The sequence below is a fragment of the Microcebus murinus genome, chromosome 20 (genome assembly GCF_040939455.1).
Source record: "Microcebus murinus isolate Inina chromosome 20, M.murinus_Inina_mat1.0, whole genome shotgun sequence".
Classification (NCBI taxonomy): Eukaryota; Metazoa; Chordata; class Mammalia; order Primates; family Cheirogaleidae; genus Microcebus; species Microcebus murinus.
In genome coordinates, this window is record NC_134123.1 from 41,082,784 (window position 1) to 41,096,534 (window position 13,751).

Consider the following 13,751-nt stretch of genomic DNA (forward strand, 5'->3'; position numbering starts at 1 on the left):
CAGAATTTACATAAATATCTAGATTTGCTCCTTTTTCCGTGGGCAGCACAAACTCTGCAGGCTCTCGTAGGAAATTTTTTCTTTTCACTCGTTGGAATACATATAGGTTCATGCAGCTTCATATCACCTGACAATCTTTTGGGTGGATCTTTTACGAGGTGCTCTCAGGGGAAGGGCTGGACAGATTTGTCTCTGGTCTGGAGAGCCTTCATTATTGCCATCTGTTATCCAGTCTCCCACCACCGATAGCAGAAACTGTTTATACTTCATTTTTGCTTGTGGATTGAGGATGTTGTACACTCTGAATGAACTGAAAAGTCTACAGTTTATAAGGTACAGTACTACTTTTTTTGTCCATCTCATCATTTTCCTTAGAATCGAACAACACGAAAGGAATTGATCCACACGGTCAATGCCTTTCATGTGGGCATTATATTCCTTGATGCAGGTAGGTTTTACAGTATTTTCTCCCATTTTTCTATTTTTTTTTTCCTCTTGTCAAGACAGGAGTATCATGGATCGTTGATATCATTTGGACAACCTGCTTGTCTTTCCATGCTAGAAGAATATTGCCTTTTCTGGAAAATATTATGTCACCTTTCTTCATTCTTGATGTTTTCATTTTTAAATTTGGCGGTAAACCTCTACTCTCCCTAATGGACATGACAGTGTGCTGACATCTAAGGTCTATAACACATGGCATGTGAAACACGAGAAAAGTCATGAGCGGTCCTTAATAGATGGTGCACAAAAGATGAGAAAACTCGTGAGTGGTACAAAAGGTGTTAAGTGTTCTTACCATAAAAGGATGTTGAATTTTCTCAAATGCTTTCTCTACATCTAGTTTTTTTTTTTTTTTTTTAGACAGTGTCTCACTGAGTTGCCTGGACTAGAGTGCTGTGGCATCAGCCTAGCTCACAGCAACTTCAAACTCCTGGGCTTAAGTGATCCTCCTGCCTCACTTTCCCGAGTAATTGGGACTGTAGGCACAGCCACCATGCCAGGCTAATTTTTTTTCAATATATATTTTTAGTCGGCCAATTAATTTCTTTCTATTTTAGTAGAGACGGGGTCTCACTCTTGCTCAGGCTGGTTTTGAACTCCTGACCTTGAGAAATCCTCCTGTCTTGGCCTCCCAGAGTGCTAGGATTAGAGGCGTGAGCCAGCGTGCCCGGCCTTTTTCTGCATCTATTGAGAGGATCATATGGTCTTTGTTTTTGCTTCTATTTTTGTAGTGAATTACATTCATAGATTTGCATATGTTGAACCATCCCTACATCTCTGGCATGAAGCACACTTGGTCATGATGGGTTATTTTTTTGATAAACACCTGAATTGTGTTTGCTAGGATTTTTTTTGAGAATTTTTGCATCTATATTCATAAGGGATGTTGATGTGTAGCTCTCTTTTTTCACTGCGTCCTTTCCTGGTATTGGTACCAGGGTTATGTTGGCATTATCAAACATGTTGGGGGATTCCTTCATTCTCAATGTTGTGTAATAATTTCTGCAGGATAGACACAAGTAAGTGTGGTAGAATTCAGGTGTGAAACCATCTGGTTCAAGACTTTTCTTTTTAGAAAGGTGTTTTTATTGCTGTTTCAATTTCAGAACATGACATTCGTCCATGTGGGAATACTATTTCTTCTTGATTGAGCCTAGGGAGTCTTTGTTTCTAAGAATTTGTCCATTTCCTCCATATTTAAGAGTTTATATGCATAGAGGTTTTTCTAGTATTCAGAGATGATATTTTGTATTTATGTGGAGTCAGTTGTAATCTCTCCTTTTTCATTTCTGATGGAGCTTAATAGAGTTCTTTCTTTTCTGCTTCTCATTAATCTAGCCAGAAGCATGTCTTCGATGTTGTGGGTTTTTTTCAAAGAACCAACTTTTTGTTTTATTAATCTTCCATGTAGTTGTTTTGTCATCAATTTCATTTAGTTCTGCTCTGATCTTTGTTATTATATTTGTTCTTCTGGGTTGGGGGTAGGTTTCCTCATCCTTTTCCTGTTCTTTGAGACAATTCATTGGATTGTTTATTTGTGATCTTTCTGTCTTTTGGATGTAGGCATTTATGGATATAAATTTTCCTCTCAGGACTGCTTTATTTCAATTTCTTTAGTGTTTTTTTTTCCCAACTCATGGATTTTTTCTGGTCTTTGTGATTGTTGTCCTTTTTTACATGTTCAAAATTCTTCTGTCATTTTAGTGTTCTGAATTCAGTTGATGTCCATTGCTAGAGAGCTGGTGTTCCCCTTTAGGGGTGTACTTTTTGTTTGACTCTTCATACTTCCAGAGTTCTTTTGCTGATTCCTTCCCATCTGGATCAGCTGTTGTTTCTTACCTTTAGATTTTCACTTGAACACACACCATGTTTAGTCTCTGAGACAGTAGGTGGTGTTTGTTGGTGAGATTTAACCGTACCCTTTAAGGTGAGTCAGTAGATGCAGTAAAAGGGTATGCAGAATGACCTGCCTTTCAGTCAGTGGCACTTGCTGGGAGGAACAGGCTGCAGTGTTGTTTTAGAGTCCTGTAACTAGCTTTTATTCCTCTGAAGAGGCACTCTAGTGCCTCAGGTTGTTAGGGACCGACCTTCCACAGCCCCACCGGACAGAAAAGCAGAGACATCGAGGATGTAATTACACAAGAAGAGGTTTATTTTCTGGCTAGCCAGGGTCCAAGCCCCAGAGCACCAACGCAGTGGTCACTCTTGCAGGCAAGGACCCCGACTGGGGTTGCAGCATGCCTTTTATCCCTATGGTGCATACGCTATGCAGTGGCTGATCACGCGTGGATCATGCATTGACCTTTAACATGATTGGTTGGCTGGCAGCCCCACTATACAGGGGTCCGAACAATGCAAAGTTGGCGCAATCAAGCAAGCAAGCAACGGTTTCCATGGCAAGCAAGCAACAGTTTCCAGAAGCCGGATGTTAGTTCCGGCTTCACTGGGGTGTGGGCCTTGCAGGTATGCAATGTCTCGACCCCTCACATTCCCCCCTTTCTTTAGAAGCTGGTCGAGCACTCTTGCTCGTCTCTTGGGTCTTCTAAAGGTTTCAAGTCTGTGCTACCTGACTAGAGCTTTTGATACTGCGGCTGCAACACTAAAAGCTGTACTGTGTTAACCCTTTCTTTTACAAAGGTTATTATCTTGTTTAATATGCAGGGTCCGAATGTAAAGACTAAGAGCAGAATTACTAGTGGTCCTAATAGCGTTGAGATAAGGGTAGTTAGCCAAGGGGAGCTGTTAAACCAAGATTCAAACCAACCTGCCTGCAGCTCGTTTTCTCGCTTGCGGCGGGCAAGCCCTTCTCTAACTTTAGCCATAGATTCCCTGACGACTCCTGTGTGGTCTGCATAGAAACAGCACTCTTCTCGGAGGGCAGCACATAGTCCCCCCTGTTGAAGGAACACTAGATCTAGCCCCCTCTGATTTTGTAGTACTACTTCGGACAGGGAGGTCAGAGACTTTTCCAGATGGGAGATAGACTCTTCTATTTTTGCAATGTCTTTATTAATGGCTGCTCTCAAGGTGCTGAATCCTCTTTGTTGCATCGCTAGGGAGGAGATACCAGTCCCTGCTCCTATTGCCCCCAAGCCAAAAAGTGTGGCCAGGGTAATGGCTGCAAGGGGTTTTCTTTTTCTCTGGAAAATTAGGTTAGTGACCCCTTGGCCTGCCCTGCTGGTGTATATGGTCTCTACTGTATGGTATATTATTTTAGGGAACACTAACACCATAACACAGTATTTTTAGATTCATTAAAAACTGATAGGCTAAGGCAAAGGGTTAAACTGGTTTTGGAGCAAATCCACCATCCACTTGGCCTGGGAATGACCCATTTTTTTTTTTTCCTGTTTGATTTATTACTGTTACCCCTGGCACAGAGCTGTGCATGGCTGGGTGGCACTGTTCCCAGGCAGGTCCCCTTGCCAAGAACTGACTGAAAAGTGAGACCAGGGCCTTTACGGTCCCATTGACATGACCTAGGGGAGGCTTCTGTGGAGAGGTTGAAATTGACAGCCATTCCCACTGCTTCATATGCAGCTGTCAACATCTTCCACAGAGTATCTCTAAGTTCTACTTCAGGCACCGTGCTTATGGGGCTCCCTAGGGTGAGTGAGTTTGTCCCTAACTTTATCACTGGTTTGGGGTGCACCGTGGCCAGCTGTGGGTGCAGCACCTGGTTGGGCCCTACTGCCTGTGGTGACATAATCCCACTTGGCCGAGGGCCGGGCGCCCCTAGGGGCTCACTCACGCTGATGGGGCTTATTTCTTCTAGGTTAAACATAAGGTCTGGCCACCATCCGTTTACGGGGCCTACCCCCGAAGTCACATTCTAGACTTTATGAGTCTCTTGATTGGTAATCTCCCATGTGAGGTTATGAGGTTGGTGGGGATTGCTATTTATCACGGCTGCCACACTCCTGCCCACAAGCAAAGTAACCCCAAAGCACCCACATAAAAGATATAAAACAAGCCTAGCATGCATCTCTGCGACGGAGTCCAACCTCTAGGTGCTACAGTCCCAAGTCTGACTCCAACTAGTATGACCAGTACTCCAAAGAGGACTGGAGTCACTAAGTTCATCTATGCTGGTGTCACTCGGGTCAGCCTGGTCTTTAGGGGGTTCTCCGGATCCACCGTTGCCTTCCACTGGCTCTGGCACTGCTCTTGGTCGCTCTTGCTAGCCGACCTCACGTGGGAGTGGTGTATCCAGGTTGATATTCCATCCGCCTTGAGGGCAGTGGGAGTAACAAGGATAACTTGAAAGGGGCCCTTCCATTTAGGCTCGAGGGTTTTGCTGTTATGTCTTTTTACCCACACCCAGTCCCCCGACTGGTGTGGGTGATGAGAATGTTCAGCACTACCCGCCCCCAGCCCTGTGGCCTGGTATATGGCGCGGAGGGCCGGCCACACTCGGCTGTGAACGCGCTGCAGAGCTTGTACGGCTTGCAACACGTGTTTGGGGTGTTTTGGGAGAGCCTCGGGGCTCACCCTGGGGACCACGGGCGGAGGAGTGCCATACATGATTTCAAAGGGGGTTAAACCTAAATGATAGGGGGTGTTCCGGGCTCGGAACAGGGCGAAGGGAAGGAGGGTCACCCAGTCCCCGCCAGTCTCTAGGGCCAATTTAGTCAGAGTCTCCTTTATTGTTCTGTTCATTCTCTCCACCTGCCCTGAGCTCTGGGGGTTATAGGCACAATGTAGCTTCCAATTGGTCCCCAGAGCTTGGGCCAGTCCCTGACTAACTTGGCTGACAAAAGCAGGTCCATTATCTGATCCTATTCCTTCTGGCAGTCCATACCTAGGAACTATTTTTTTCTAATATTTTCTTGGCTACCGTTAGAGCAGTCTCTCTCTTAGTGGGGAAAGCCTCTACCCACCCGGAGAACGCATCCACCATAACTAGCAGATACCGGTCCCATATTTACCAGGCTTCACTTCTGTAAAATCTACTTCCCAGAACAGCCCTGGCTGCCTCCCCCTTTCCCTCGTACCTGCGTGGGTCCCTTTGGCCCTCCCCGGCTGCATGACTTGACAGGCTTGGCAGTCCCGGACGATGTCGCTCGCCACTCGTCCCTGGGACATGAACCTAAGCTGGGCGGTGTTTAATAGTTGTAGCATTTTTCTCTTTCTTAAATGTGTGGTCTGGTGTAGGTGCGTTAACAGGTGACGTCCCAAAGTCTCTGGCACTATCAGGCGGCGTTCTTCGTCTTTTTGCACATTTAGCTGTTTTGTAGCCCAGGCTTCATCTGCGCTGGAGTAGTCTGGCAGAGGAGGTATCTGTCCCATGCCCGGGGGTGGTAGGCTTATATGCAGAATGTGGGGTGGCGCAGCGCCTTTTGCTGCTCTTTTAGCCTCGGCATCTGCCCTTCGATTGCCCCGTGCCTCCAGTGAGTCTCCACCCTGATGTCCCGGGGTGTGGACTACCGCCACTGCCTTTGGCAGCAAGACAGCTTCTAGCAAGTGGAGTATTTCGGGCTTGTGCTTAATGTCCTTCCCTTCTGCTCTGATGAACCCCCTTTCTCTGTAGAGGGCTCCATGTATGTGCACAGTACCAAATGCATAGCGGCTGTCAGTATATACTGTCAGCCTCTTCCCTCAGGCCCGACTAAGAGCTTCTGTCAGTGCGATCAATTCTGCCTTTTGGGCAGATGTTCCCTGTGGAAGGCATGCCGCCCAGACAAATTTGCCTTGATCATCGACTATGGCCGCCCCCGCATACCTGTGTCCATCGCGGACGAAACTGCTCCCGTCCCTGAACCAAGTTAGGTCGCTGCTCGGAAGGGGGCGGTCCTGCAGGTCCTGCCGAGCCATCTGGGTCTCCGCCAAGATCTCGAGGCAGTCGTGTTCAGGCGCGGCAGAATCGGGGTTTGGTAGAAGCGTTGCGGGGTTTAGGACAGTGGGGGTTTGGAACTCAACTCGGGGTGCATCCAGCAGGAGCCCTTGGTAATGGGTCAGCCTTGCATTTGTGATCTATTGCCCCGGCGGCTGCTTTAGAACTCCTTCTATAGCGTGTGGCGTGGTGATTAACAGTCTCTGCCCCAAAGTAAGCTTGTCAGCGTCCTTGACCAACAGGGCTGTGGCTGCGATTATTCGCAGGCACGCAGGCCACCCCCGCCGCCACCGGATCTAATTTTTTTTTTTTTTTTTGACAAGTATGCCACTGGCCTTTTCCAGGGCCCTAGGGCCTGTGTGAGTACGCCCTTAGCTATTCCCCTCTTCTCGTCTATGAACAGGTGAAACTCTTTTGTCAGGGAGTGCTAGGGCCGGGGCTTTTAGCATGGCTGCCCTCAGGGCTTGAAAAGAGTCTTCCATTTGCATAGTCCACTCTCATGCTCGCCCCGCCTTACACCCTTTATACAGAGGTCGAGCCTTTTAGTCCTTACACCCCGGTTTCTTCACCAGCAACAGGGGGGTGTTCCAGGCCGACTGGCATTTCCGGAGAATCCCACTGTCCAGGAGTCTCTGAATGTGGAGCGTAATTCCCACTCTGGCTTCCTGGGACATGGGGTACTGTCTGACTCGGGCTGGCTCGGCTCCGGGTTTTAACTCAACGTAAAGAGGCGGCAAGTGTTTTGCCCATCCTGTGCCCCCTGTCTTGGCCCACGCCATGGGAAATTTACAGAGCCATTGTTCCATGCCTTTTTCTCTGCTCTTTATGGGCTGGTACAGTCTATATTCATTTGCCTGTGTCAGGGTCAGGATCTGAGTGACCCAGGGCTGTTGATAGCCTTAAGCTTGGTAAGGATGTCTTTTCCCAGTAGCGGCGTGGGGCACTCAGGGATGACCATAAAGGCGTGACTCACTTGTCCTGAACCCAAATTTAATCTCTGCCATGTGGTCCACCGATATAGTTTAGCTCCTGTATTTATGAGGAAGCTGACTGGGTTCCCCTCTACTTGCAAAGTTACCCTAGGTTCGGGGAGGGAGACTGAACCCCGTCTTTCCTATTCATCTGTCACCTGTCCTGCAACCATGACTTTTTCAGGACCTCTAAGTCTTCGCCCCCCTTTCTTTTTGGGGCATTCTCAGGCCCAGTGCCCATGCTCCTTGCAATTAGCACATTGATCCTTGCCTAGCCTCTCTCGCCGGGGCCTTCTCCTCTCCTCTGACCCTGTCTGCCCCCCTCTTGTGGCGGCTAGCAGGATTTTTGCCATTTCTTTGTTTGCTTTACGCGCCTCTCCAGCTTGGAATGTCCTATCTTCTATCCCGATCCTCTCTAACCTCTCTTTTGGCGTTTCTCTATTGTTATAGACCTTTTCTGCCACTTCTAACAGGTCCTGCAGAGTCTTTTTGCCTAATCTATCTATTCTCTGCACCTTGCGCCTGATGTCTGGGGCTGCCTGATTAACAAACGCCATCATAACAGTGGCTTGCTGCCTTCCATAGTGGGATCTATGGGGATGTACTGCCGGAAGACCTCCAAGATCCTCTCTAAGCATGCTGCCGGGCTCTCCTCCAGCCCCTGACGAACATCTCCTACCTTGGCCAAGTTGGTCGGCTTTCGCGCCGCCATAAGGAGACCGGCCATCAGAGTCTGGCGGTAGACCTGGAGACGCTCCCTACCTTTAGCCTCATTGTAGTCCCAGGGTGGCCATTCAAGGGGGAAGGTCTGATCAATGGTCTGCGGATTCGTGGCAGGTCTGCCATCTTTACCCGGGGCCAGCTTCCGTGTCTCCCCCTGAATTCTTTCTCTTTCTTCTGTGGTGAAAAGCACCTTGAGCAGCTGCTGGCAATCATCCCAAGTGGGCTGATGTGTAAAAAGAACAGAATCTAAAAGGTTAATGAGATCTCTGGGGTTCTCAGAGAAGTTTGAGTTTTGAGCCTTCCAATTATAAAGATCACTGGTAGAGGAGGGCCAATATTGGAATGTCTGTGCTCTGTCCTTCCCCAGGGGTCCCACTGCTCTCAGAGGGAGCACCTTTAAGGGCTCCGGGTCTGGGGCCCGGCCAGTCTGCTGTCTGGTTTCATAGGCCGGCCATGCTGCCGGTGGTCCCGTGTCCTCCTGGGCCGGGGGAGCTGCAGAGGCTGCCCCAGGATTATAGGGTGGAGGCGTGTTTCATTTGAGACCTGTCAGGTCTGGGTAGAGATTGGAGTCCAGCAACACTGGTGTCCCAATGGACCTCGGACTCCGTGCCCCCCCCCTTTCTGACTTCTTTAACTGCCAGAACTTCCGCCTTTTCCCTCGGGGCAGGTAGGGGGGCCTTCAGCCAGGATGGCGGGTCTCAAACCCAGTCTTGCCAGACCACAATATAGGGGATCTGATCAGGGTGTCCGTGGTGGCCAAATACCACCCCTTTTACCTTTTTGATCAAGGAGGCATCAAACGAGCCCTCCCTGGGCCACCCCACTCCAAACATGGGCCACTCGGCCTCACAAAGGGTAACAAACTTTCCCTTCTTGACCTCTAGGGACAGGTTGTGTGCCCTTGCCCTGACATCCTTAAAATGGCTCACCAGGATGGACAACGGCGTTGTTAGAGCCTGTCCCATGGCTAGCCAATAATAGGCAGATGTGCAAACCAATATTCCGCCTTTGGGGCACTGGGGACAAGGATCTAAGTCTCTAGCCTTTTACACTCCCTACGGAGGTAACGGCCGTGCCCCTCCCGCATAGCCACTCCTGGCACGGGCGGCAGGAGATACACTGTGCGCTGCCAGCCCATGCAGGGGAATACTCACCTGGAGGTTCTAGTCACCTCTGCGGATCTTTTCGTGGGTCCCCTGATTTCACGGCCCCAGCCCGAAAACCCATGCAACCCTGATGGGTTCTCGGGCCGAAACCACAGAATCCAGAGACTCCAACAAGCCAACGAGAGATGTCACACTCACTCACACACACACAGAAAGCCGGCGACAAACAAAGCAGACAACAGACAAGTGGACAGTGAGGTAAACAGACAACCTAACCTGATCCGGACCTACTTCCCGGTCTCCTCCTGACCGAGCCCTAGGCTACAAGGTCAGCTCCGGAGTCCCAAGGGGCCAGAGGACGTCTCCGCCTGGCTCCGACCGGCGACCCACCAGCGCGTCTGCCTAGGTCCTGTGCCGGCGTCCTGATCCGGGGTCCTGCAAGGGGATTCCGCGTCCCTTGCTCAACACCACACCTGGCTAGTCCGGGGTGGATTTTCACACTCCTCCCTCAGCCCTGAATTCTATCCGGTAGTCTGTAGGGAAGGCAAATCCCGGACGAGCCCCCAAATGTTAGGGACCGACCTTCCACAGCCCCACCGGACAGAAAAGCAGAGACATCGAGGATGTAATTACACAAGAGGAGGTTTATTTTCTGGCTAGCCAGGGTCCAAGCCCCAGAGCACCAACGCAGTGGTCACTCTTGCAGGCAAGGACCCGGACTGGGGTTGCAGCGTGCCTTTTATCCCTATGGTGCATACGCTATGCAGTGGCTGATCACGCGTGGATCATGCATTGACCTTTAACATGATTGGTTGGCTGGCAGCCCCACTATCCAGGGGTCCGAACAATGCAAAGTTGGCGCAAGCAAGCAACGGTTTCCATGGCAAGCAAGCAACAGTTTCCAGAAGCCGGATGTTAGTTCCGGCTTCACTGGGGTGTGGGCCTTGCAGGTATGCAATGTCTCGACCCCGGCTTCACTGGGGTGTAGGCCTTGCAGGTATGCAATGTGTCGACCCCTCACAAGGTGTTGAGTGGGACTCTGGGACTTCCAGGTGTGTCTTTGTTCTCCATGTCAGTAGTGGTAGGTGGGAGAGTGAGTCTGAGCAGGTGAGATTACACTCAAGCTCCACAGTTGTTGTTCTCAGAGCTTAAAGGTATATTCTCTGCTTCTGGGCAAAGCTGTCAGGGAGCGGCTGAAATGGTCTGTCTCAGATGAAAAGTCTGCATGTGCGGGTGGGGCTCTCTTAGACCTGCAGTCTGGAGCAGGCCTCGCTCCTTTCCACCCTCACTCTGGCCTTGCTCCTTCCCACCCTCACTCTGGAAAGGCCTTGCTCCTTTCCACAGTTTGTCCCAGGCCTCTGCCAGCAGGGAAGACCTAAAGCCAGTCAGTCTCCCCTGGCTGTGATGTGCATCGGGAAGTCCCCTGCCCAGGACTGCAGCCTAGACTGGGCAGACATGGAGGAGTGTTGTCCCTGAAGCATGCTGATCTGCCCCTGGAGGCACACACGCCTCACTAGGCTGGTGCACAAGTATCAGTTCTGTACCCCAGAGTATGTGATCAAGACCTGGGTATATGGGATCTCATCTACAGTCCTGTCTCCTGGGCTCTGGAGATCGATCCCTGACCCCACCCATGAGAGGAATGCTGATCTGAAGTCACCCACAAGGTGTTGCAGGTGGATTGATGTCTCTTTGTCTTGGGATTGTCCCCACTCTCCTGGATTCCAGGCAAGCGACACCTGGGTGGGCCAGAGGGTAGGAACTCACTGTCTGAGTACCCCTCACTCTGCTGTAGGACTCCAATAGGAAAGGTCACACTCTCTGCAGATGCCTACTGGTGATGTGTACATTTTCTGTCTGGGCAGCCGCAGGTCAGGAAGGAGAAAAGGAGAAGGAAGCAATGTGAGATCTTCCTATTGGCTCAGGCCTGTGGGCTGGGACGTGCGCCAGGGGAGCTGGGGGCCTGGAGCCCTGTCTGCAAGAGGCTCCCCACTAACTGGTGGTGGCTGTCTCTGGGCTGGTGGTGGCTGTCTCTGGGCTGGTGGTGGCAGGTCTCTCCAGTCACTCAGGAGTCTGAGATGGGAGGGATGGGAAATTTAACTGCTCTGCCTATCCTTTTTGCTGACCTCTAAGCCTCTTGGGAGGCCTTTCTCTTTGCAGTTATCCTCCGCAAATTCTTCCCATAAAGTCTCCTGTAGTTTCAGGCACCATTCCATCTGATTCATGTCCAATCTGTTTGCCTTCTTGGTTTTTTTTTGTTTGTTTGTTTGGTCTTTCTTTCAGAGAAACTCTGTCTGGCAGTTTTTCTCATGCACTTTCTTGACTCTCTGTCATCTTAAATTTCATTAGACTTTTTAAGTGTCCTAACAAAAGGTACCATATGTAATTGAAAATATTATACATTTTGCTGCTTTCACTTGAGAGATGTGTATTTGTTTGTTAGTTCTAATTGCTATATAATGTTCATGTTTTTAACTTTCTTATTGATCTTTTATCTGATTATTCTATCCGTTATAGATGGTGGGACCTTAAAATGAATAGCAACCATGTTGCTGTGTTATTTCTTGCTTCACTTCTGCCAGTATTTGATTCATGTGTTTGGAATCCCTGATATTATATATATATATATATATATATACACACACACACACACACACACATATATATGTGTAATTTACATATTGTACAACATATAGTATATAACATATAAGTATTAGTACACATAGTATATATATGTTATTGTATAATATAAGTATTAGTACACATAAGTACTAGTACACAGTATTAGTACACAAATTTTATATATTTTTTATTGTTATTGATTTCTGGTAAATGGACCCATTTTATCATTATGTAATATGAATCTTGGCCGGGTACAGTGGCTCTTGCCTATAATCTTAGCAGTTTGGGAGGCTCAGACGGGTGGATTTCTGAAGGTCAGGTGTTTAAAACCAGTCTGAGCAAGAGTGAGGCCCCGTCTCTACTATAAACAGAAATTAATTGGCCAACTAATATATATAGAAAAAATTAGCTGGACATGGTGGTGCATGCCTGTAGTCCCAGCTACTTGGGAGGCTGAGGCAGTAGGATTGCTTGAGCCCAGGAGTTTGAGGTTGCTGTGAGCTAGGCTGATGCCACGGCACTGTAGCCCCGGCAAGACAGTGAGATTCTGTCTCAAAAAAATATATATACATATGAATCTTATTTTCTCCTGACAGTTTTGATCTAAAATGTGTTTTATCTAATATAGTAATAATTATGTATACTATATCTAATTATAGTTACTATTTGCATGGAATATATTTTTCATGTATTTATTTTCAGCCTATTTGAGTCCTCACAGGTTAAATGAGTTTCTTGTAGATAAAATATTTTATTTAGAAATTTATTTATTTATTTTTCTTTTCTTTTCTTTTTTTGTTTCAGCATATTATGGGGGTACAAATGTTAAGGTTACATATATTGCCCATGCCGCCCTTCCCACCTCGAGTCAGAGCTGCAAGCGTGACCGTCCCCCAAACGTTACACATCTCACTCATTATGTTTGTATATACCCATCCCCTCCTCCCCCTTCTCACCTTCCAGGCTCCTGATAAATGTTATTCCTATATGTCCACTTAGGTGTTGATCTCTTAATACCAATTTGCTGGTGAGTACATGTGGAGCTTGTTTTTCATTCTTGGAAACTCATTTTTTCTTAATCCATTCAGCAATATTATCTTCTTTGGATTAAGGCATCTAATCCATTTATATTAACAGCAACTACTGAAAGAAATGAAGTTACTCTGACTTTGTTTCTTCTGGCTATGTTATCACTCGTTTCTTCTCTTACTGCCTTAATATGTTTTGTATTGATTTTGTAGTTACCTGCTATGGTTCCTTTTTAATTTTCTTCAGTTTATTTTCCATAGATACTTTCTGAACACCTTGAGAAATGGAGAGTACAAAAACATCTTAAACTTATAACAATAACATAAGAAAGAAGGTTCTCAAGTATCATTTTTTTTTTTTTTTTTGAGACAGAGTCTCGCTTGTTGCCCAGGCTAGAGTGAGTGCCGTGGTGCCAGAGCTCACAGCAACCTCAAACTCCTGGGCTCAAGCAATCCTTCTGCCTCAGCCTCCAGAGTAGGTGGGACTACAGGCATGTGCCACCATGCCCGGCTAATTTTATATGTATATATTAGTTGGCTAATTAATTTCTATTTATAGTAGAGACGGGGTCTCGCTCTTGCTCAGGCTGGTTTTGAACTCCTGACCTCGAGCAATCCACCCGCCTCGGCCTCCCAGAGTGCTAGGATTACAGGCGTGAGCCACCGCGCCCGGCCTCTAGTATCATTTTAATGCATAATCTTTAACATTTCTTTATCAAAGATTTTTATTATGATTATAATGTGTTTTATGAAATTTTCTTGCCCTGTCTATATGCTAATGTTTCAAAATCTGTGATCTTCATGGATGCCCAGTCATCTTTGAAAATTATAGTTATCTCGAATTCTTGTTCAATCATACACTATGTTTATTCAGAATTTTATAGATTAATTCTTTAATTTTGTATTGTAGTTTCATAGTTCTTTCAATTTCTTTCCTCTGTCATTTTTTTTATCTCAGCATATT